Here is a 26,719-nt window from a genome sequence, read left to right as displayed (position 1 = left end):
CTTTGATGCCTGCAACTCGTGTTTCCTGATACCACCCCTTTTACACCCTCTTCGATCTGTTCGCTATCCTTGTCTTCCTCTGCACCTGTTTCTGTCTCTTCCTTGATTCGTTTACAGCCGAACGGAATGTACTAATGGTGGGAAGATGTACTTTTACAGTTGGGAACTGCCAAATGCTACTGTAATTATGTTCCGGGCCCTGAATACATGAAAGTGACCCCCTATGACATTTACTGTGGGAACCGGGTTGTAATCCTTTGTCCATCATGTTATCTTATGACGGAGAACTGCATAAAAAGAGCGATCCACAGATACAATTCGAAGCAGTCTCCTCGAACCTACACGTGTTGTACTTCCTGTGACTTCTGTGTTCCCTGCAGTAATAAACCTCGAATCTTTGACGCCGAAGGAAGTGTCCCGTGTCTCTGTCATTTGTACGCCGGAACAGGTTACCCACAAAGGTTTTAGGTGTTATCCCTGGCACCGCTGGGTCTTAGAAAAACCCAGTCCTTCACCAGGGGAAAAAATAAAGAAAGACGAGAGAAATAAAGAAAAAAAGAAAGAAAAAACTGAAAAGAAAACTTGTTTAAGCTCACCAGAGAGCAGAAAAAACAAAGAAACAACGAATGGACATATACATGAACTCCTTTAAACATATGTATAACAACTTTGCAAACTGACAGTATATGACATGAAAAAATGACACACACCAAAGTGTAAAGATTAGTAATGCCACAAATGTCAAAGCTACTCTGCATGCATAGCGACATACCTTTTAAAAAAATCACTTGACACAAAGCACTTAAATAGCATATTATTTGTATGCAATAACACTTCACTGACCACAATGCACTTTAAAAAAAAGACAGGAAGTTTACACGTGCTTAACATAAAAGAAAGCATCATGTCAGGTTACCTTTACCCGTGATCAAGCCTTTGGAGGAGGTGAAACGCGTTGGGACTGGCAAGGAAAATAAAGCCGCTGTAAAGCTTGTTTGAAAAACAAATTGCGGGAGAGTGCGTCCTTATTTCAGGTTGTAACTGACTGATTTGGTTTTTGCATGTAAAATCGGCTGAATCCCGCCAAACGGACTTGCACCGCGCCACATGAAGAGCGCCCACGTCAAAATGGATTAATTTGTTTGCTTTGGAAGTCCCAAAACTTGACGTAATGCATCCCTCGCTTCAAAGAAAAGCACGAGCATATGGACACAGGCAGCGGGCAACAGTAAGCAGCTGGAGCGGTTTGAAGTAGACTCCTGAGACTGATCGTACCCGGAGAGCACCTGGAGAGCAGTGGGCGGCTGGAGCGGTTCAAAGTAAACTTCCGAGACTAACCGCACCCGGAGAGCACCTGAAGAGCAGTAAGCGGCTGGAAAGGCTCGAAGTAAACTTCTAAGAGCGACCGCACCCGGAGAGCGCCTGGAGAACAGGAAGAAAGAAACAATTGCAAGGCACCGGGTAAGAGAGGAACGAACCGCTTGTTGTATGCGTCTGTTTTGCCTGCATTTGGAACAAAGTCCAATATTGAGTGCCTGGAAGCGAGTAATAGCGCCCCGTATAACAGCGTACCAACACTGCTTATTTTCTCTCACTTACAAACTGAATGTGTTACCAATGACATAAAGAAAACGTGCCAAATTGAATAAACAGTGCACTCGCAGTGGGAGAGCTGAGGGACTCGCAATAAGATACAGCGTGCCAAATTATAATAAATAAAAACCTGCCATGGATGAAAGAGAAGCGAAACGCATAGCAGAGATGCCTAACTTATTCTTAAATATAATCAAACCTCGAGTGGAAGGGGGTGAAATAACAACATCCAGCAGTAATAAAGACAAACTAAGATATTGGGAACGGTTGTCTAAAAAAGAAATTAATAAATAGTGGGAGCTGCTAACTCTACAAAAATATGGGGAAGCCAAAAGAATCCCACAAGGGCTCCGTCTCACATTAATGTCTAGCCATCAAGATATCAGAGGCGAACTCCTACAGGAATTGGGGGAACATTTATTAAACTCCTCAACAGGTCTAATGATAAATCTGATTAAACATATTGATAAAACACTGAAAGAAATAAGAAATGAATTACGCAACGTAGAAGAAGAGATAGGAAAACTTACGTTGACAGAAGAACAACAAAAATTGAAATCAGATATCATGAAAAATCTAGACAAACATGAAGAGAGAGTCAAGCTGCGAAAACAGGTTAAATTCCAGAGGGATAAAGCGGACTTTGAAGAGGGAAGGATCTTCACATTCGGGAAACAATACGAAACAGGAAAGAAGAAACCACAACATGAAGTAACAACACAGGACAGTTCCAGTTTCGACTCATTATCAAGTACAGATATTAGTGAGGAAGAAAACAACGCCCCTCAAACAATGGAAACCAGAAAAAAGACAATTTTTTTTACGGAAATGCGACTAGCATTAGAACACCAAAATGCAAGCAAATAACCAAAACGTGGCAGAGGAAGGGGCTGGAACAGAGGAGGAAGAGGAAAACCAGAAGAGGCCAGTGAGGAAAGGGTGGAAGCAAAGACCGACACTTGGTCGAAAGACAGACTGAGACACCCAAGGAAATAATGACATCAAACACAAATTCACAAGAATTAAACATAATCAATCTGTCATCAAGACCCCTAGCCCAAATTGAAAAGGAAACACTTAAAAAAAGGCCTCAACTTTTGCCCCACTGCACATCTCAATATAGCAGAAACCAGAATTGACTTGTATAAGTATACAAGAAAACTAAAATTGGCAAAAACATATGCTGAAAAGTCCAAAATCAGAGATCCCAAAGACATTAACGAAATACAAGAGAACCAACTCTTTGCTGAGGATGTAGAAAGTTTAGAAACTCTAATGACAATGGGCGCCACAACACATTCCGAAGAGGAAGAAGCCATTGTTGAAATGGCAAACACCATACCCACCAAAGGAGCCAGTGAGAGTGGTCTCAAATTGAAATCTAAATTTCATCCCATTTTACCACCCGGGAACAAAATAGATCAATTTCACGAGGCGGTAATTGAGGAATTATATAAAATAACACCGACCAGAAATAAAAATAACTTGAATGTGAAACAAAAGGAGACCCTAAAAAACTACAGGATGATCAAACGATCGAAATGAAGCCTGCAGATAAAGGCGGAAATAAAGTTATTCTCGATAAAAAAGACTATAATGATGAAGCAAAACGCCAGCTATCGAATAATAATGTTATGCACCCATGAATACAGATCCAACGAAAGATCTTCAAAACAAGATCAATAAAAATCTTTGTGAATGGCAACAAAAGGGTCTGATTGACAAGGAGGAATATAAATATCTTGAGAAAAAATTTCCGATATTACCAACTTTTTATTACCTCACGAAAGTGCATAGAAATCAAGAGAAACCGCCAGGCAGACCGATAATCTCTGCCAATAATTCTCTCCTGGAACCAATCTTCAATTACATTGATCACTTCTTATCACCTCTAGTGAAACAACTCCCGTCTTATTTAAAAGACACGACTGACTTGCTTAAAAACCTGGAACATTTAGCATGGAGACCAAGCTATAAATTGATAACGATGGATGTGGTATCCTTGTATACCAGCATCGAACATTCCATTGGAATAAATGCCTGCAAATACTACTTAGGAAAACGAAACATAGAATATAAAGAACACAATGTAATGTTGAATGAGATGATCTCACTATGTTTAAACAACAACGTCTTCCTATTCAATAAGCAAATTTACAGTCAGCTAAGAGGTTGTGCAATGGGGTTTTCGTTTTCACCAAACTACGGAAACCTCACTATGGGATGGTTCGAGCAACATATAGCTTGGCACACTACAAACTATGAATGGAGAGAAAAAACGATCTTATGGCTCAGATTTATAGATGATCTGCTGATCATCTGGAATGGCTCTGACGAAGAATTTGAAAGGTATTTTGAGATATTGAACGACTCCCCAACAAAATTGAAATTTACGTATGATATAAGCTCAGAGAGAGTGGTATTCTTGGACACCGAAATATAAAATGAGAACAACTCCCTGCAAACTACACTACATAGAAAAAGCACGGCTACCAATGACATATTGCATGGGGAGAGTTTCCACGATGAAAGCCTCAAGTGGAGTATTCCCTACAGGGAATTTTTAAGACTCAAAAGAAATTGTTCTGTTGACCAAGAATTTCTCAAAAATAGTAGTGAGGCAAGCAACAGATTCCTTGTTCGGAGATATCCGAGGAAAGTGGTCTCGAAATGTCTAAATAAAGTAATCCACCAAGATCGAAAAACTATTCTGCACAGACAAAAACAAAAAGAAAAAGAGAATAAAATCAGATTAATCTATACTACTATTGTAAAGAGAGAACTGTGTCCTTTGAGCCAGGTAAACTCGAAAACTACACCACCAATCCAAACACCCAATACATCTTTGAAAACGTCAGGGCAAGCAGATGGACATAGGCTATATAAAAAAAAATATATACGTTGTTTAAAAAATGTACGATAAAAAAAAGTAGTCCCTTGAAAGTAGCGCCGGCCCCGACGTGCGTGCTGACATCAGGAGCGCGGGGAGGAGCGGCGTACAGGAGCGCGAGGAGGAGCGGCGGACATTAGCGCGGGGAGGAGCGGCGGACATGAGCGCGGGGAGGAGCGGTGAGGAGGGACGGACAGGCGGGGAGGAGCAGTGAGTAGGGACGGACAGGCGGGGAGGAGCGGTGAGGAGCAGCGAGGAGCGGCGGAGCGGTGAACTCAGGAGCACGGGGAGGAGCGGCGGCTAAGGTAGGTGAAGCAGCCGCGGGTGCGCTCCGGGGGACCCACGGACAACGTCGGGGCGGGCGGGGGCCCTGAAGCCTGATTGCTCCCAAGCCTTTTGATCCCGGACAACGTCGGGACGGGCTGCTAGTAACAACATATAGTGCAGAAAATGAAAAACTGGTTAAAATCATCAGAAAACACTGGTCGAATCTTGAAGTTGGACACAACCATAACGGATCTCATTGGAGACCACCCAGCTATATCATACAAACGAGCCAAAAACATCGGTGACCAAATTGTCCACAGCCATTTTCAGGAAGCTACCAAGAAAACATGGTTACAGAGAGAAGGTTTCTGGCCATGCAAACAATGCAAAATCTGCAAAATTGCAACCCCGGTGAAGGAAGTTACCATCAAAAAAGGCATGACCTGGAAGATACAATAACATCTGACGTGCAAAAGCCCCTATGTAATATATATGATCGAATGTCCCTGCTACAAGAGATACATTGGGAGCACAATATTTGAAGCCAAAAAACGTATCTTAGAACATGTCCGAGCCACAGTTCACAAAGACCGTCTGAACGCAGTGGCCAGACACATCAACAAATTTCACAACGGAGATTGGGATCTCCTACGATTTTGCATTTTGGAACAAGTCCCCATGTCGGAAAGAGGGGGAGATCGGCTGAAAATCCTCTGACTGAAAGAGTCCAAACATATTCTCACCTTCAGAACCCGACACCCAAGAGGATTGAATCAGAATGAGGAACTCTATGTCCATTTGTAAATATGAATCACCTTGAACCAAATGAAAACCTGGAGATTAAGAATAAATACTCACCAGAGACACAGAACTAATAAACACCAGGGGAAAAAATAAAGAAAGAAGAGAGAAAAAAAGAAAAAAAGAAAGAAAAAACTGAAAAGAAAACTTGTTTAAGCTCACCAGAGTGTGACGTCATCAGCAGTGCATTGCATTATAGTGAGTCCAACTAACTATAACGTGGAATTTCAATAGTTTTATGTCAGTAAAATTTCCAGGAAACTATAACTGGTGTGAAACCTATGGTTTTTTCAGTGAATTTCATAGGTTTTTTAAATGCTAATTCCTAACTATAAGTCTCACTTTATAAGTAAGACTGTTAACGCTCTAGTTGTTCCTTAGAACACTCTGGTACATTCTATCATTGGGCTATAGTTGGGCTACATATGGCTGATATTTGGGCTACATTTGTTTTTTTTTTGTCTCTGGTGGCCATCTTTGGGCTACATTGGGCTACATTGGGCTACATTTGGGCTACATTTGGGCTCTAACATATATATAGCCCAATGTAGCACAATATATATTTTTTTCAAAGTTAATTTTCGTAAAAACCACTTGAGTATAGCAAAGGCACATCGGGCTACCAGTCCCCTCAATTTATCCCATTTAAAAAAAAAAAAAAAAAATTTTGCCTCGGAGCGCTCCCGGTGCGCGCCCCGAAGAGCGTACTCGTTTGAAGCGCCCCGGTGCGCGAACCGGGAAGCATCCCGTTAGCGCCAATGTCACGAACGAAAACATGATCCTGATGTATCGCGTAGCCGCGTCCGCGTGATACGCACGGCGTAAACGCACCCGGAAGCATTCGGCGCGCTTACGCGATGCGCCCCTGGGCACGCCCCGGGACGCGCCCCGGGGCGCGTAGCGTAAGCGCGTCGGGTCATGTGACCTGAAAATAACACTTTTGATTGGTTCACAACAGTTTTGTTTTCCAAATGATGAAAGACCCCACCTTTTTTCCTCATTTTCACTTTGTTGTTTGAGTGAAGAAGACCTGCATTCTGTGAGAAATGGCTTCAGTAGTAGCAGCTGCAGGTGCATCTGCACCACCACCACCTCCACCACCACCACAAGGACCACCACAAGACCACATTGGTGGTCATGAAGAAGAGGAGGAGGAAGAGGAGCAGGAGGAGAGGCAATAACTGCCTGAGGACAATCCCCCATACAGACCCAAGGAACATTTTATTTGGGAGTTTTTCAAGATGCCAAGGGGTGCCAAAAAAGTAAATGCAGCAAAGGTGACTTGCCTCATCTGTGACCAAGAACTGTCAAGAGGGAACCCAAACAAGAAATATTTGTTTGGGAACCAAACTATGATAAGGCATATGCAGAGGAAGCACCCAAACAATTATTCAAGAGCAGAAGTCAGGGAACTGACCAGGAACCCTCCCCATCCTTTTACTTCAAGCACCTCCAACCAACCCACTCCATCGGGTGCAGAGGCTAGGGAGATGGTCCCTACTGTCCAAACCAAGTTTTTAAAATTTTAATTTGTTTGCATATATTGCAACAAAACAATATCATATGGTGAGCAGAGCATCACTTTACTTAATCGAGCTGCAGACAACCATCACTGCAGCAAACAACTTTAATTTTTTTCTATTTTTTTTGCTCCAGTTGAGCTGTTTGCAATTCCCTGTCTTTTGTTTCACCCCAGAAAAACTACAAAAAAATATAAAATTGTTCTGAAAATCCGCCCAAAAAAATGTTCCAAAAAACAAAAACAAAAATATAAAACAACAAAAAGAAAAAAAAAACAGTTCTTTTCAGAACTACCTCCAATTTATATGAAAATGCTAAATTTTTTTAAAACTGTCTTTCTTTTTCCCCCCCATGGTACGCTCCCCGGTCTGCTCCCCGGTGCGCGTACCGGGCGCTCCCCCCCCGCGAAAATCGAAAAAAATAATAATAATTTTATGCCCCGCTGGGCCCTTTTATGACCCCCACATCAAACCTAGGGGATCAGGGGGGTCTACCACTGCACCCTTATGGTCATTTCCCCCTTTGTTTTTGCCACCTTTTGTGTCTCGATCCTACCGAGACACAAGATAGCGGTCGCTCCGGACTGTTTGGAATGTTTACAGACACCCGAGAGCCAATCAGCTTTCTGTGTGCAAGTCGCGTGGCGTGCCCGGAGCACTCCCCGGTGCGCATACCGGGGCGCTGCTATAGATATATATATTTTTTGGAACCTAAATTACTCAAAATCCACTGGAGCACATATCTTGAGACATAGCAAAGGCACATCGGGCTACCAGTCCCTACAATTTTGCCAAATTTGGTGTAAATCCATTCAGCCGTTCGGGCTAAAAGTGATGTCGACAGCCCTATGGAAATTAACATGTGGAAAACGTGTTTTGGGACCCCCCTTTTATCTCGGCCCCCGCTTGACACACCCCCCCAAACTTTCAAGGAAGGACCGGAGCTCAACGAGGCCATTTTGAGGAAATTTTCAGGCAGATTCGTCAACCGGCGCCAAAGTTATTCCAAATAGAATTTTGAGATTTAACATTGAAAAAAATCCTAACTAAACTACCTACTGGCGACCCCCAGTAAGTAATATATATACATACACATACATATATATAAATGCATATGCATATATGCATATATATGTGTATATGTGTGCGTGTAGAGAGAGGTAGAGAGGTAGAGGTGTAGAGGTAGAGAGGTAGCAGTAGAGAGGTAGAGACTAGTAGAGAGAGGTAGAGAGTAGAGAGTGAGTAATAGAGAGTAGAGAGTGAGTAGTAGAGAGTAGTAGAGAGCAGTAGAGAGAGTAGCATAGAGTGAATAGTAGAGTGAGTAGTAGAGTGAGTAGTAGAGAGTAAGTAGTAGAATGAGTAGTAGAAAGCAGTAGAGAGTGAGTAATAGAGAGTAGTAAAGAGTGAGTAGTAGAGAGTGAGTAGTAGAGAGTAGTAGAGAGTGAGTAGCAGAGAGAGAGAATAGTAGAGAGTAGTAGAGAGTGAGTAGTAGAGTGAGTAGTAGAGACTAGTAGAGAGAGAGTAGTAGAGAGTGAGTAGTAGAGAGTAGTAGAGAGTGAGTAGTAGAGTGAGTAGTAGAGAGTGAGTAGTAGAGAGTGAGTAGTAGAGAGTAGTAGAGAGTGAGAAGTAGATAGTGGGTAATAGAGAGTAGTAGAGAGTGAGTAGTAAAGAGTGAGTAGTAGAGAGAGTAGTAGAGAGTGAGTAGTAGAGAGTAGTAGAGAGTGAGTAGTAGGGAGTGAGTAGTAGAGAGAGAGTAGTAGAGAATGAGTAGTAGAGAGTAGTGGAGTAGGAGAGAGTAAGTAGTAGAGAGTAGTGGAGAATATGCCAAAGTTTGGCACAGCACCACTTGCACAATAAGTCCAATCAAATCATATCACTTAGAGTCCTTATTGAAGCGCTGAATCTTGGTGTATATACAAATGCTTTTATTTTCCTTAAGTTTATGTACCACAGCCAGCCGAAACGTTTTGTTCTGTACAACAGAACTTCTTCAGGGCGTTCTTATTTCCTTCAAGTTATGTCGGTATCCTGTTGTCATATAACTAGATATTTCTTCCAAATGTTAGACGAGACGTAAGTACATTCTTATTCAAAGTGACTAGGTATCAATTTTATCCACGCAATTCGGGCAGACTTGAGTAATTTATAGCATCCTCAAAGTCAGTCTTTCAAAAATTCCAAAGTATAGGACATAATAATCCAAATCCAAATGATTCTCAAGAAAAGTCATTTTCAATCGTTCGGAATATCGATGTTTGGGCAGATATGACCCAGGGACCCCCAGTATGCAAGGGGAATTAGTCCCCCCTCTGCAAATGCGCCAGTGGCCTGCGTTGCAGAGAGGTGTAAAAAGGGGCATAGCCTCATTGCACCTCTGTGCAATGCAGCCCCCTGACGCATACTGGAGGTTCCAGGTAGGCTAGTTGGCCCCCAGGGACCCCTAGTATGCATGGGGATTTAGTTCCCCCTCTGCAAATGCGGCAGGGCGCTGCGTTGCAGAGAGGTGTAAAAAAGGGTATGGCCTCATTACACCTCTCTGCAATGCAGCCCCCCTGGCGCATACTGGAGGCTCCTGGTGGGCTAGTTGGCCCCCAGGGACCCCCAGTATGCAAGGGGAATTAGTTCCCCCTCTGCAAATGCGGCAGGGCGCTGCGTTGCATCGAGGTGTAACAAGGGGCATAGCCTCATTACACCTCTGCAATGCAGCCCCCTGGCGCATACTGGAGGTTCCAGGTGGGCTAGTTGGCCCCCAGGGGCCCCCAGTATGCAAGGGGAATTAGTTCCCCCTCTTCAAACATGCACGGGGGCTGCGTTGCAGAGAGGTGTAAAAAGGGGCGTGGCTTCATTACACCTCTCTGCAATGCAGTCCCCTGGTGCATACTGGAGATTCCTGGTGGGCTTTCAGGTCTTATATAGTTAGGAATTAGCATAAAAAAAACCTTTGAAATTCACCGAAAAAAACATAGGTTTCAGGCCTTATATAGTTAGGAATTAGCATTTAAAAAACCTATGAAATTCACTGAAAAAACCATAGGTTTCACACCAGTTATAGTTAGGAATTAGCATTTAAAAAACCTATTCAATTCACTGAAAAAAACATATGTTTGACACCAGTTATAATTAGCTGGAAATTTTACTGACATAAAACCATTGAAATTCCCATGTTATAGTTAGTTGGACTCACTATAACTTGCGCGCCTGCAATGCACTGCTGATGACGTCACATATTACATCACTCATGACATGGTCAGTGACATCACTCATGACATCACTGATGACACCATCCTTGTGACAGAGTGACAGACCTCCTTTCAGTGTAATGTAACCCTCGAAACACATATTAAAAAATAGAAACTAAAATTTTCAAAAAAATAGAGATACCCATACCAGTTACAACAACCAATTCAGTAATACCACCATCTATATACACATCCACTCATTCACCAACAGTTCTATATAGTCACTCATACATATATTCACTCATCATATGTAGTGAAACACCTATACATCCTGTTACACACCGACAGTCATCCAAAAGTTACTCACACACATAATCACACATGCAAATAAACTATTGAACATCCATTTATTTGCATATACAGCTATACACACACTACCACCTTACTTCTAAGGAAACTTACACATACTTACTCTCTTAAACAATCACTTATAGAAACACATACTTATTTAAACAAGAACTCTTTCAATCTCTCACTCTCACATATACTCACTTATATTCATCAATACTCACATATACTAGATTAAAACATATGTAGTTACTGATAAAGACACTAGTGAGACAGTCATTCACTCACTAACACACACATATACACACTCATCCACCCATACAGTCCTGCACATATGCTGTCTTCAAAACACATACAAACAGTGAGTCAGTCATTGATGCATCTATGTGCTAAGTAACACCCCCACCAAACCATACAGACACTCATACTGATACTAAAAAAAAACTAATAACCCATATACACACACATGTAGCTACTCACCAACCCATGCAGCCACTTATACACAACGTGAAACACTGATAAAAATGTTTAAATATTTAAACAATACTCACTAATATATGTATTCACTAAGATACACTTAATAAGCCAGTTAACCAATCAAATGTTTTTTTAAAAAACATCCATTCAGACACTTATTTAAACATTTATTCTTCCATCGACCTTTACATATACATATATAAAACATATTTATTTTTCAGAAAGACACACATTCACTGGATGGTGTCATCAGTGATGTCATGTGTGATGTCACTGACCATGTCATGAGTGATGTAATATGTGACGTCATCAGCAGTGCATTGCAGGCGCGCAAGTTATAGTGAGTGCAACTAACTATATCGTGGGAATTTCAATGGTTTTATGTCAGTAAAATTTCCAGCTAACTATAACTGGTGTCAAACCTATAGTTTTTTCAGTGAATATATCTATATATGTATATATATTATATATATATATATATATATATATATATATATATATATATATATATATATATATATATATATATATATATATATATATATTATCTATCACTCACTCTCGGTCACACATAACCTGAACTTACCTAGATACCTAGAGGCAATTCTGTTCACAGTGTGCACTAGACAAGAGTCAGATGTTGCATGAAATAAATCTACCGAAACAAACCATCTAGAAAAAGCATGTACTCTAAGGGAATGCAAGAGCAAGTAAACTGTGAAATATTAACTGGGACTGCATCATTGACACAGATTAATGGAAGGGAAGAGTTTATTGTCTTTATGTGCGCTCTGTAGAAAGGCCAGTGACTGGATGGACATGTGGCCTGAACACCTTAAGGCGCCACCAACAGGCACAGTGAGAAAGCTCTCAGTGCCTTAATACTCATCCCAGACCTTCAGTCATGCTCCATAATGTACATCACCCATAGCATGAACTCACCCAGACAATTAGAGGCAACTCAGTTCATCTTTAATGCACTAAACAAGAGTCACCCATTGAATGGAAATAAACTGATAAAAGTATATATTCACATCGAATGGAAGATTAAGTGAAAGAGGACTGAATCTCTCACATGGATTACCTGGTTTAAGTATTGAAAAATCTACCTTGGTCTGCTGTGCTGGTGTCTAACAATCCAAACTGCAGTCTGGGTGCACTGCCCGGGTTTCTTCTGTGTGAGTGATCTGTCGGAGTCTAAGACTGGTGAACGCTGAGGGGCTATACACTTGCAGGCTTATCAAGGGTGGTCTCATTACTTGTCACTTTATGCTACTCGTGTGCCTTGCTTGCTACATTGCAAGATACCGTCAAACCAATATTGAACTGCCTGTTATTGAAAATGATCCATCTACTTCTTGGTGTAAATTGATCGCCTTGAGAAAAGGACACAGAACAGACTGCGGCGAGAGAAAACGTTGGTGTGCATTACTTGTGCGATTCAGCCTTGAAAAAGTCCCTGTGAAGAAACACGTGTCGGCTGGCATTTCTATAGTGAATGGCACGTTTTATACGCAAGAACTGTGCATAACATTGGCAAGAATAAATACAACCAACTCTATTTTGGACTTTGTAGTACTTCATTACTGTCCACACATTACAACTATTGCACTTCATTGTGTGCTTCAGTATTTTTTCTACATTAGACTGGAGCAGGGTTGGACTGGGATAGATAATTGGCCCAGGCACCAGAATCAAAGTGGCACCCATCAGCAATCTATTTAGTTAAAAAAGTGGTCCACATTTGACAATTAGGGCACTTTTAAACTTGTAAAGACAAACTGTGTTTTGGGAGACTACCTGGATTTGTGTTTGCTGCAGACAATGTTGTAATAAATGGGAATATACCAGTAAAAATGTCCCATCTAGTCTGCAAAATAGACTCACAAACAGCCAAAACACTGGTCTACATTGACTTGTGTGACGGGCCTAAAGTTCAGTCTGTCCCCGGATCTGAGGACAGAGCAGAGCACGAACACTTGCTCTCAGGAGCTGTCTGCAGCACTGCGCCTGTAACGAAAAAGAAAAGAAAACATGCAAATCGTTTTTTTTAGTCTTTTTTAGAGCACAGCACAGCAGGAGGATACTACAACAACATGGGGAGGGCGGGGGAAGCCGTGGGAGCAGAGGAGCGCGCACCCTCAACACTGCTGAGCAGAAAGCTGGAAAATAAAATGGTAATAAAATGATTTTATTACCATTTTATTATTCGGCTTTCTGCCGAATGGAGAGGGCAGGGCCAGTGCATCCTTGATGCTGATTGGCAGTGAAAAGGGCCAGGCCCATTAATTCTGGACCTGTTCTAGAGACACTCCAATGGTTTTCTTTCAGAGCATGAAAGTTCAAAGGGGAGAAAACCCACTAATAAGCCAGTCAATTCAATTTGCCAACAATTGTCTTTGATACATAATAACTCACTGGCAAGCCACTGAAGGTTAGTTAGTTTATTACAAAGCCAGAAATAATTGTAAATAAAGACACCTCAACACAAGGGTATAGAAATAGAAAGGAATTAGCATGAAGCCAAATCTACGCATCCAATTCAGACGGTACAGCATGAACAAAACTATTAATTCAAGAAGTAGAATACAGAAGATTAGAAAGCATGAGTCCAAATTTCCCTGCATTGAGGGTTGATGAGTGAAAGCATTAAATCTATCTCTACTCTGGCACTAAGATGACATCCCTTATCTAAGCATTTTCAGATGGGGAAAGGAAAAGGTGTAAGTGCATGGAATCTTCCTAAGAAGCCTCTCCGCCATCAATGGGTCAAGTAGCATAAAACCCGTATCGCACGGAAAGAGCTTGTTCTGGGATGCTCTCTCTCTGAAGGCAAGACAGAAGTGGGCTCTTTCCCTAGTTCCAACAATCAACTATCCACAGGTAGAACTCCCATAGTGCACTTCGCATCACACCATCCTCCCTGGGTACAGTCCTGGGTGTACTTTTCTATTGTGTTGTACATGTACTTTATTCACAACAATTTGTCCTTAGTTTCCAGGCCTTCTCCTGTGTGGATCCCACTGTCCTTCCTTTATCAATCCAAGTCACACAATCGTAACTTCTTCTCTCCTTGCCCAGCTACTAAAACAACGACATTATTCTGCCTAAAAGAATGCTTCTTCACCTACAATGCAAAACGTGATAAAGAACAGATTCCAAAACGCACATGAAATTCAAACTGTTAATTCTACAGCAAAAGTTGTCAAGTACTTGCATTTCAGGCCTACGATTTCAGCTAACATAAGAAGCATTATGAATTCACATGATCATTAACACATTTTCAACACATGCTTTTACCTACGTATAGAAAGGTCACATTAATAAACACCTTTAGTACATGAATTTTTGTCAGTTTCCACAACTCGAGTTCTTCATGTTAACGTTTTCTGCTAGTAATGTCCATTTACTGCGGTAATTCTCCATGCTACCTGTCAGTAGCCTAAAATACATCACACATTTATGTTAATACATTTCACAGTCCTAGCACTTCACATTAACAGAGTTACAGGATTATATGTGGGTGCCTTCTGCACATGCTTATGAGGCACCCCTCCAAATAAAATCAGATTTCCGCTCCATCAGCAGCAATGACGAGTGGCCCTTTCAGTGGGAATTTTGCATATCGCTTTGGCCGGATATCTTGCTACGGCCAAACCAACATGCGCAATTCAACCTAGGCTGCTGGTTTGGAGAGTAGTCATAGGCCTTCAGTGCTCTTCAGAGCACTGATGTAGGCTGATACAGACAATCCAGACACTTCTCTCATGCAGCATGAGAGCTGTGTCTGGATTGGACAAGGACATGTTGGAGCTGCGCGACCTTGCACTCAGAGGAGTCTGTAGCCGGGGACTGGAGAAAAATTAGGAAGTGCTGCAGGCTCAGGTCAATCAATTAATTAACAACATTTAGAAAGCGCACTATTCACCCGTGAGGGTCTCCAGGTGCTGGGGGGGCATGTTGCTATGTTGAAAGGTGTATCGGCAGCATATTGTTCAGCTTGTGTTATCCTACTCCCGGGTGAGTAGGTAGCATCTTAAAGGTTTTTTTTCTTTTTGTTTTGTATACTGCGAACTTGACCCAAAGGTATCAGGTATCAGAGCGCTTTACACGAGTACCAGTTGCTTACACACGGACACATTCATTTTTGTTAGGCACGGGAAGGTTAAGTGATTTGCCCAGCATCACAGGATGTTGAGCCTCATTGCAGAGACTTGAACCCAGTTCACCAGATTTGAGATAGACCACCTTGGCCGTTAGGCTACATCCACTCCCTAAAGGTTGTCAAACATGTTCAGGCCTAGAGGTCAGAGGTTGTTGTTGCACATAGTCCTCACTGATTTGCCACATTGGGTCATGCTTGTGAGCCATGCAGAGTCTTGTGGGGATGCGTCCGCTTCCCAAGTGCAGGGCCAGCTTCCGTTTACCAAGTAATAGTGCCACAGATGTAATTGTGCAGACAGTTTTGGGGCTATATTGGGTGTACAGAGGCAGCACAACCAAATGGCCAGGGGTGACCACGGTATCCGACATTGTGGAGATTAAGGTCAAAGATAGTGGTCCAGTAACGTCGCATGCATTTGCCCCCCCACAGTGTATGTGCAAAAGTAGCGTCCAGAGCATGACATTTGGGACATTGGGTCGAGAGTGTAGGGTGAAATTGTGTGATGTCTGGGTGAGTGATGTATGCCTGATGCAGGAACTTAAAATGCCTGAATGCCCTTTATGCAAGTCAGAATCTGGAATTCAGAACTCTCACATGTACAGGCTTAACCTCTTCATTGATCTGGGCCTACAAGTCTCTTTATGGTCTGACTTGACAGTGCAGCTGTTGTCAGACAGTTATGTGAGCATCATTACAGTGGGGTTCAGCCCTTATATTGGAAGAAGCCTTGAGTAGATAGTTTGATTGTGCAGATGTTGTGTAAGTAAAAAAAAAGTGCTTGTCCCCCACGCAGCTTTGATCATTTTGTTTATTTATCCAGTTTCCTAAGCTTGAACTTTCAGGGGCACGCACATGACTTTGGAATGCTATTAAAGTGTCTTAGATTACTAGGGGGCATATTAGCAACAAATAGCGATATTTATGGCTAAATGCGCTTAGCGCATTTTTTTTATTGCCGTCTATCGCTGAATATTATCGCAGAGATAACGTGCTATTAGCAACGTTTATCTCTAATGCGATAAAATATCCGGCGATAGCGGCTCAATGCATGAATATAGCTGGAAATCCAGCGATATTCAGGCATTAACGCTAATGGGGACTTAACCTGAATATTCATCTCCCATTGGATATACAGGTTAAGTCATGGTCTACACAGGTGTTAGGTTCTGGTGATAATCGCGCTTAGCGCAACTTTTTTAATTGCACAGCCTGCCTTGCTATTAGGCGACAGCTGTGTTAGCGACTGCTTTCATCGCTAACAGGTTGGGTACGCCCACTTTGCATGTCAATAGCGATAAATATCGCTGACATGCAAAGTGGGCCCCAAACCGGTCGCTATTACCTAAAAGCTGTTGCTAACTGCTGTTAGCGACAGCTTGCTAATAGGGCGATAAAATTATCGCTGCTTTAGCGGGAAAAAGTCCTGCTAAAACGGTGATAGTGCCCTTGCTAATATGCACCCTGATCATTAATGTTGTTTTTCGCTGCTAGCGGCACAGAAGGGAGAAAAGCCGTCATTAACCTTCATGGATTTTTAGGTCTAGTTTGTAATGTACCATATTACCATACAACAGTCTTTTGAAGCCAGACCTATTGGCATTGCCAATGCTTGTTCAGTGTTGTGTTGGTGTACAGCTGCATAGTACTCTGCGGTGGAATACCGGCTCTTGTCACTAAATGACCTACACAGTGCTGTGCTGTGTACTGTGTGTTTATAGAGGGTCTGATTCAGGGGTGGCTTGACATCAATGTCCAAGCAGTGCCCAACCATTGTTCCCTTACCCCTCTGAGGGACTGAAGATTCAGCAACGCCTCTGCTGCACAGACCCTCAGAGTGCCAGGGGACAAAACACAAGTGCCTTTCTTCAAAAACACGAGTGGAACTACATTGATAGATTTACACATCTAACTTCACACGTTTTTCTACTTCACAAAACTTCTCAGATGTAGGCTTTTAAATCTGCGGCGGTCGCATGTTTCCAGATGTACTCCTTGGAAAGTTGTGAACTTTTCAGGTGTAGAGATTTTCCAATAGGAACCTGGGAATGGAAACCTTTGAACGCCTGCGCACCCCCAATGAAGGTACCTCTTTTGCAAAAGCTGGCAGCGACGGCTCGTGGAGGGAGTTACGGTGGGGCAGGAGGGTGGGGAGGGGGAGGGGCAGGGTGGAGGTTGCTAAAAACCGGCATATGGATAATTGCAGGTAAGTAAACAATTTAATTAATAAAACGAATTTCGTAGCTCGCACTGCATTGCATTTTGCGATGCAAGGCGCACTACGAAATTCCAGCGAGGGCTCGTGGAGGGAGTTACGGTGGGGCAGGAGGGTGGGGAGGGGGAGGGGCAGGGTGGAGGTTGCTAAAAACCGGCATATGGATAATTGCAGGTAAGTAAACAATTTAATTAATAAAACGAATTTCGTAGTGCGCCTTGCATCGCAAAATGCAATGCAGTGCGAGCTACGAAATTCGTTTTATTAATTAAATTGTTTACTTACCTGCAATTATCCATATGCCGGTTTTTAGCAACCTCCACCCTGCCCCTCCCCCTCCCCACCCTCCTGCCCCACCGTAACTCCCTCCACGAGCCGTCGCTGAAAGCTGCTCCGACATAACAGAGAAGATTGGGCGCTTCTTATTCTTACTAGCCCTACACGCAAAAACCCCGGCCCCTGACTTTGAATCCTGGAATAAGGAATTATCCAAGTGCCCCTAAGGTTTTTAAATTCGACGCTAGTAGGTGAGTTGTGTGTGCTTTGAGGGAGTCCGTGTTTTCTGCTTGGATTTAAAGGGGGAGAGAGCGCCACTTTCTCTGGCACAGATGTTTTAAGGAGTAGTTCAGTGTTTTGGTTCTGGGCTCACAACCTGTTTTTGTAAATTATTCCCTGAACTCTTAAGCAATAATGTTCTTTTTTATTGTTTTCTGTTCAACATTGACCGAAATAAAGAACGAAAGTGGATATGTTATCTTTTCTTTTGTTTTTCTTCAGAGAAAATCTGTTTCCCTTTGGTGAAAGCCCCTCCCCAGGAGGTTTGAGGATGTTCCTTTCCTTTGCAGCTATGGAACGGGGTTGTTGAGTGGTGTGGCTCACTAGTTAGAGGCGGCAGACCCGGAGGCAGAGGTCGGCCCGGGACCAGTGTTCGATTCCCGACGCAGCAGGGTCTTGGGCCAGGTGAACCCGACGCGGCAGGGTCTTGGGCCAGGGTCAGCGGACTCGATAATTCTCGCCTCGGTGCCTACTCCAACCATGGGTCCCACTCAGCAACTCTGGTCAATAGCTAGCTTAATCTCTACTAACGGCCCCATCAGCGCCGGGGATGCTTGTCTTCACCTTGGAGATGCCCAGGAGGGACCATCTCACAGGGAAAGCCAGGAGGGGTTCCCCAGCGGTATACAGCGCCGGGACGCCCCTTTGCTGGGGCAGCTGTGCGCTTTACAAGTATACGACATTTAACTTCAGCTCTTTGCTGGAGCATGTGTCTGAACATTCCCAGGCCAGGTTGAGCTATTAACAATGGGGATTTGGGGGGGCAGCCGACCAGCGGGAGGCTTGCCCCCCCGGGGAAGTTTGGGGCAGTTAGGGGGGGGGGCTCAGGGGAGCATTGTGGGCTTGACGTGTTTGGGCTGGGTGGGCTGGTTGGGCTCCTTGTTGGGCTCCTTTTGGGCTGGTCCGATATATAACCGGACATTTTGTGTCACTGCCCACCGTTTGTGGTGCAGTGACACAGCAGCCGGGTGCATTAAGGCTCGAGTTTTTGTACGAGTGGGCCTGAGGTGTGTCGCGGCGGGCGTGGGAGGCTAGTGCCAGTGCTCGGTTATTGGCGGTAGCGGAGCGGACTGCGGCGGTTTTCGTGCGGGTATGGCGGAGTTGAAGGACCCCAGGGTGACCGAGGCGTTGCGGCTGCTGGGAGAGGCGGGCCGCATGGGCTTGGTGCTGCCCGATCTCCAGGTAAGGCCGCCGCGGTGCGCTGCCAACGGCGCCGCCGCAGCGGTACTGGCCTGTGAGCCGCCGCGGTCTCGACCGCGGCCAGCTCCAAGTAGCGGGAGGGGGGGCGGAGGAGCGAGGGGCGGGGGGAAGCCTGGTAAGGATGCGCTGCGGAAGAAGGCGCGAGGAGGGGCTGGGGGGAACAGGCAAGGGGGTGCAAAGTATGCACTTGTTTTTGTGGAGGGGCGGAAGGGAGAGGAGAGGCCACTGGGCGGACCGGGGGCGTGAGGACTGCCCAAGATGAGGATCCGGGGGTGGGTGCAGGCCCTGGGGGTCAGGAGATGGCAGTGGAGGGGTGTGCGGAATGTGGGGGCATGGGATTGGGGGCAGGGGGAGGTGCTGGGGCAGCTGGGGGGGGGTGGGGCACTGGGGGAGAAGCAGTGGCCCCCCGGGAGGAGCAGGGGGGGTCCCAGGCGGGGGGGGGAGGGAGGACGCTGGGGTGGCGGGTTCCCCTCTGTTCATTGAGGAATCGGAGCCGGAGGAGGTGGGGGGTGCGAGGGGGGAGGGTGGGGACACCGAGCTGGACTGGGGGTCGTCTTCATCAAAGGGGGGAGGGGGCGTAGTGGGCCAGAGCAGGTTTCCGTCGCCGGGGCGGGCGCTGAGGGGGAGGGGTGGTGGGAGGAGCCAGGCCAGGGGGGGGGGGGCGTGCCAGGGGGGAGTGGCGGAGAAGGGTGGGGAGACGGGGGCTGGAGCAGGCGCAGGGGGTTGCGGGGCCTAGTTGGGGGGTTGGGGGGTGGGGGGGGGTCGGTGAGCTGGAACTGGGAGGGGGGATGGGGTCATGTGGGCGGGGGGATCCCGGCGCAGCCAGGTGGTCACTCGGCGGGGTGGGGGCGGGGGGCACCGCGGGGATGGGGGGGTGGTGGCGTGTGGGGGGGAGGGTGGGTTTTTCCACCCCAGCATGCTGGACTCCACCTTTTTTCCTTGGCAGGAGCTGTTAGTGAGGCGCTCGGGTGAGCAGCATGCGGCTCCGCACCACCGAGAGGATGGGCCGACTCTGCCTAGTACGGGCGGTCGAGCTCCAGCGAGGGACCTGGCAGGTGACTGCAACGGACGGAGGCGGGAGACGTCTCCGCTGGCCCCCCCCGAAGGGTCGCTACGGCCACCGGGGGGTGCTTGTGGATGCGCATACTTCTGCTTTTTGTGCGAGTGTGGAAGATGGGCATGGGGGGGCGTGGATTTGGTTGACTTGATGTGGGTGTGTAGGGAGAAGGCGGGGTTGAGCCGGCTGGAACCCCTAGGGGGTGGCCGGGGGTGCGTGGATGTCGGTGAAGGGGAGTCTGAGGAGGAGGGGAAGATCCGGGAGGAGGAGGGTGTGAGTAATTTTGTTGGCAGTGTGTTACAGGTTCCGGCAAAGCAGGACGCGCCCGAGTGACGGCCCCCTCAGCTCCACTGGTTAGGCGGCCGACCTTGACGCCAGGTAAGGTGGGAAACGAGCGGGGAGTGGCAAGCGGCGCTGCGTGCAGGTTTCGGTGGGGACAGGTTCAGGGGGGGAAGACGGGTAGCGTCTAGTGAGAGGTAGGTACGTGCAGGACGCAGGAGTGGGTACAGACGGCGCGGCGGCTGGTGGCGACGGGTCAGGCGTGTGTGGCGGGTCGGCGGCGGTCGGCGCAAAAGACGCAACGGGAGGGGGGAAGGAGAGTTGTGTTGTGCCAGTGCGTAAGTTGCCGTACATGGGGCTGACTAAGCCGCTGGGAGCACACCTTTCGCTAGCGACGAAGGAGAAGATATGGAAAGGGGAGTACATTGACATCCTGAAGCTACTGCACAGGAAGTTGACGTCAAAGGAGGGGTCTAAGGAGGAGGAGCAGGAATTGGCTAGACGTCCGAAGGTGCCCCTGACGCTGGACAATTGGTCGGCGGCTTTCCTCATATACGCAAGTGTGTATTGTGAGAAGTTTCCGGACCAGTCCGTTGCGCTTTTCAAATACATGGATGTGGTGCGGAGAGCACAGGTGACCTACGGCGAGTTTGCGTGGTCACACTATGATGAGGAGTTCCGGGCGCGCATGGCTACCAACCTGGAGGCGCAATGGGGGTAGCTGGACTCGGACTTATACCAGCAGATGATGGGCGGGGCCAAGTTCGGCCACACCATCTATACAGCCAGCGGTTTGCCTCTGGTGCCGACCCCCTTTGCGGCCCGCCCCACCCGTGGGGGGGTGGGGCAGGGTGAGTCTAGCGGCCAGGCCACGGTCGGGGCTTGCTGGGACTTCAATAAAGGAACGTGCGGGCGGACGGTGTGCCGTTTCCGGCACAAGTGCTCAAATTGCTGGCGGCGTCACCCAGTGGTGCGTTGCTGGGGGGTCGGGGGCCCCCTGGGGCAGCAGCCTGCCCAAGGAAGTGCACAATCTGGGGGGGGCAAGGTGGCGGTGGGCGGGAGCCAATGGGGGGGAGCCGGAGCTTTGGGCAAAGGCTCGTACGCCGGTTAAGCTAGAGCGGATGGAGCCCTGGTTTGCAGCATATCCGCGGGCAGAGGATGCTGCAGTGCTGCATCGCGGTTTTTGGGAGGGTTTTCGGTTGGGCTATGAGGGCCCCCGGATTGCTCGCTGGGCGGACAATCTGAGTCAGTGAATGCGCACAAGGGCATCGTGTGGGAGAAGCTGTTCAAGGAGGTCAGGGAGGGCAGGATGGCGGGCCCCTTCTCGGAGCCTCCGCTGCCTGTTTTGTTCTTCTCCCCCATCAGGGTGGTGCCCAAGAAGAAGGCGAGGCAATTCCAGCTGATACAACACCTGTCATGGCCGGAGGGGGAGTCGGTGAATGCCTACATTTCGGCGGACTTGTCATCTGTAACCTACTCGTCGGTTGATGTGGCGCGGAGGCTCATGTGAGCGGCGGGGAGGGGTGCACTGATGGCAAAATGTGATGTCAAGTCAGCTTTCCGATTACTCCCGGTCCACCTGGCAGATCACCAGTTGCTGGGGATTCAGTTTGATGGTCTCATTTCCGTGGACAAGGCGCTGCCTATAGGGTGCTCCATCTCGTGTGCGTTATTTGAGCGCTACAGTTCCTTCCTGCAGTGGTTTTTTTCCAGGCGCACAGGCTCGGAGTCAGTGACGTACTACCTGGATTACTTTTTCCTGGTGGGGCGGCCCGGAGCGGCGGACTGCCAGGGGCGGACTGCCAGAGGCAGCTGGACGGTTTGGCCGGGCTGATGGGGGATTTTGGTATTCCCCTGGCGCCAGAGAAGATGCACGGTCCCAGTACGGTGTTGTCCTTTCTCGGTATTGAGCTTGACTCGGTCGCTATGGAAGCATGCCTACCGGAGGATAAGAGGTCAGCGATGTTGGCCTTAGTGGATGGAATGCTGGCAAAGAGGAAAGTGACGGTGCGGGAGGTGCAGGTGCTGTTGGGGCATCTGAATTTTGCTTGTCGAGTGGTACGGGCGGGCCAAACGTTCTGCTGGCGCTTGGGTTTGGCGTTGTCCGGTTTGACCTTGCCTCATCACCATGTGCGCCTGGCGGTGGGGTTGAAGGAGGATCTGTGCATGTGGCGAGCGTTCCTGGGATGTTTCAATGGGGTGCCCATGGCACCGGAGGAGGACTGGGTGTGGGACGTCATCCTGTACTCGGATGCGGCGGGCGGCGGTGGTTTCGGTCTGTACTGGGATGGAAAATGGTGCTCGGAGCAGTGGCCAGCGCAGTGGCAAGCGGGGGGGGGGCGGAGCATTGCCTTTTTCGAATTGTTTCCGTTGGTGGTGGCGATCTCGGTATGGTCGGCGGAGCTGGCGCACAAGCGAGTGTTGTTTTTGGTGGACAACATGTCCGTCGTGCAGGTTGTGAACAGGCAGTCGGTGCGGGACCCGCAGGTGTTGAAGTTGATGAGGGTGTTTGTGCTGCATTGCTTGGAGAATGACATCCTGTTTCATGCGCGCCACGTCCCCAGGGTGGACAATGAAATTGCGGATGCTTTGTCTCGTTCACAGTGGCAGAGATTCCATGGGCTAGCCACGGCAGCGGAGGAAGTCAAGACGCCGGTCCCGAAGGAACTGTGGTCGGTGGGCGAGGCCGGGTCTTTCAGCTGGTGAAGGCGTCGGTAGCAGTCTCTACTCAGAAAGCGTATGAGCAAGCCTGGGAGGAATTCCTTCTGTCTGGCGCGGTAAGGCGAAGGGACCGGTGTCAGCGCAAGGAGCAGGTTGTGAGGTTCATGTTGGCGCTTATGGCCAAGGGTTTGTCGCAGGTGACGATTGCGGGCAAGCTGTCATTGGTGGCGTTCATGGGGAAGCTGTGGTGGGGGTACCCCCCCATCGGTGGGGGAACTGGGGACCCGATTGCTGGAGGGGTGGGAGAGGGAGAGGGGTGCAAAAGTGTGGTTGCGTCGACCCATCACGGTGGTTTTACTGGAGGGGGTCATTGATGCGTTGCCAGCGGTGTGTAAGGATGGGGGCAGACAGTGTTGGTTTCCACCCTGATGTCCTGGCTGTTTTATGGAGCATTCCGAGTGTCGGAGTTGGTGGGCGCGAGAGAGGGGCGGGGGGTGTTGTGGGAGGATGTGGAGTTGCGAGCGCGGGAGGTGGCGGTGCGCTTGCGTCGCTCTAAGACGGACCAACGGGGGGTGGGGACTTGAGTGGTGTTGGGCCCATGTGGTCAGGAGGGGGTGTGTCCCGCGACGTTGGGGAGGAGGCTGGTGGCGAGCCGGTGTGTAGGGGAGGGGGAGGTTTTTGGTCAAGGTGGCGGCGGCAGAGTGACGGCGGCTCAGGCGTTGTGGGTTCTGTGGCACGCCCTGCGGCACATGGTTGAGGACCCACTGGCTTTCCGGACGCATTCCTTTCGGATCGGGGCGGCGACAGAGGCGGCACGGAGGGGGTGGGGGAAGAAGGAGATACAGAGGCTGGGGAGATGGAAGTCGGACTGCTACCGGATGTACGTGAGGATGTGGGAGGCGGATGGGGGGGTTTTGAATTGATTTTCGCCTTCTGATATGTGTGTCTTTGCAGGTGCTGTGGTGGGGCCGGAGGTGGCAGTTTTGAATGTGTACATTGTGGGACACTCATTTGTCAAACGGGCAACAGGCGGAGTGGGACAGACATCGGAAACTCAAGTTGGGACTGGATGAAATATTGTATCGTTGTCATTGGAGGGGAAAGGGGGGTTGGCGTTGGTATGAGTTAATACCTTTGATGAATACGGTGGACAGGGGGGGGGTGTGCCCGGATGTTATATGCTGTTTTGTAACGCGCACAACTACTACCGGAGTATCCTGGCGCGGTATACCGCTGGGGAACCTGCCCTGGCTTTCCCTGTGGGATGGTCCCTACTGGGAGTCCCCAAGGTGGAGCCAGGCATCCCCGGCATTGATGGGGCCGTTGTGGAGATTAGGCAAGCTAATGCCCAGAGTTGCAGAGTGGGGCCCCTGGTTAGAGTAGGCACCAAGGCGAGAATTATCGAGTCCGCTGACCCTGGTCCACGACCCTGCCGCGTCGGGAATAGAACCCTGGTCCCGGGCTGACTCCTGCTTCCGGGTCTGCCGCCTCTAACCAGTGAGCCACACCACTGGTGGTGATACATTTGGGCGAAAATGACCTGGTGCAATGTAAGGGGCTGGCATTGGTAAAGCAAATGAAGAGGGACCTGAGGGAAATCAAAAAGCAATGGGAGTGGTGCTACGTGATTTGGTCCGAGTTTATCCCCAGGCGGGTGTGGAGGGGAGCAGAACGCCCAGGGGCTATTGACAGGGCTAGGAGGAAGATTAACAGCGAGATGAGGGATTTCTGTGCCAAGGAAGGGGTAGGTAGGATGGAGCACCCGGAGTTGCGTTACGGAGCGGTCTATTTTTTCAGGGAGGATGGGGTTCACCTATCTAGGTATGGCATGGAATTGTAAATAGTGCAGTTGAAGGAGGCGTTGGATGGAGTGTTGGGGGTGCTCAGGTATCCTAGGGGGCAGGAGTCCTATGGGGGGTCGAATGTCGTTAAGCGGCTTTCGAGTGGCACTTTCTTAATAAGAAAGGGAGGTATTTGCAGGAGGCCTGGGGCTGTATCGGTAGGTGGGGGTTGAGGTCATTGAGGTCACTGAGGTCTTTGCAGTTTGGTGTGTATGGGGGTAGGTTGCAGAGTGGATGTTTGTATTTCGGTTGCAATGTTGGGGATCCATTTAGGGGTGGGGGTGGGGGGCTGTCAGGCAGCTGTTATTTAGTGAGCATTAGTTTTGTTCGGCACAGGCCAGGTGGGTGTTGTTCAGGGTGCACCTGATTCCAATAAAGCGGCCTTTATCACACTATTCTGGTGTCTGTGGTCAGTGCTTCCCCCCCCCACCTACTGGTGTGCCCCAATGGGGATTTGGGGGGGCAGTCAACCAGCGGGAGGCTTGCCCCCATGGGGAAGTTTGGGGCAGTAGGGGGGGGTCAAGGGAGCACTGTGTGCTTGACGTGTTTGGGCTGGTTGGGCTGGGTGGGCTGGTTGGGCTCCTTGTCGGGCTCCTTTTGGGCTGGTCCGATATATAACCGGACATTTTGTGTCACTTCCCACCGTTTGTGGTGCAGTGACACAGCAGCTGGGTGCATTAAGGTTTGAGTTTTTGTCCCTCCCTTCCGCCCTGTGTTTTTTTGATAGGGGGTCTGCAGGGGGTTGTTTGTTGGGATTGGTCTGATGGGGGATTTTGTTGGATGATGGTGCACTGGGACGGTGTCAGGAGTTGTGGTGTTGCTGGAAACAGGTGCTGGTACTTGGTGGCGCTTTCCTAATAAGGAAGGGGGGTATTTGCAGGAGGCCTGGGGCTGTATCAGTAGGTGGGGGTTGAGGTCATTGAGGTCACTGAGGTCATTGCAGTTTGGTGTGTAGGGGGGTAGGTTGCAGAGTGGATGTTTGTATTTCAGTTGCAATGTTGGGGATCCATTTAGGGGTGGGGATGGGGGGCTGTCAGGTAGTTGTTATTTAGTGAGCATTAGTTTTGTTCGGCACAGGCCAGTTGGGTGTTGTTCAGGGTGCACCTGATTCCAATAAAGCGGCCTTTATCACACTATTCTGGTGTCTGTGGTCAGTGCTTCCCCCCCCCACCTACTGGTGTGCCCCAATGGGGATTTGGGGGGGCAGTCAACCAGCGGGAGGCTTGCCCCCATGGGGAAGTTTGGGGCAGTAGGGGGGGGTCAAGGGAGCACTGTGTGCTTGACGTGTTTGGGCTGGTTGGGCTGGGTGGGCTGGTTGGGCTCCTTGTCGGGCTCCTTTTGGGCTGGTCCGATATATAACCGGACATTTTGTGTCACTTCCCACCGTTTGTGGTGCAGTGACACAGCAGCTGGGTGCATTAAGGTTTGAGTTTTTGTCCCTCCCTTCCGCCCTGTGTTTTTTTGATAGGGGGTCTGCAGGGGGTTGTTTGTTGGGATTGGTCTGATGGGGGATTTTGTTGGATGATGGTGCACTGGGACGGTGTCAGGAGTTGTGGTGTTGCTGGAAACAGGTGCTGGTACTTGGTGGCGCTTTCCTAATAAGGAAGGGGGGTATTTGCAGGAGGCCTGGGGCTGTATCAGTAGGTGGGGGTTGAGGTCATTGAGGTCACTGAG

The sequence above is a fragment of the Lissotriton vulgaris genome, chromosome 6 (assembly GCF_964263255.1).
Source record: "Lissotriton vulgaris chromosome 6, aLisVul1.2, whole genome shotgun sequence".
NCBI classification, from domain to species: Eukaryota; Metazoa; Chordata; class Amphibia; order Caudata; family Salamandridae; genus Lissotriton; species Lissotriton vulgaris.
The sequence above is the reverse complement of the archived record's forward strand: the minus strand, read 5'-3'. Positions refer to the sequence as shown.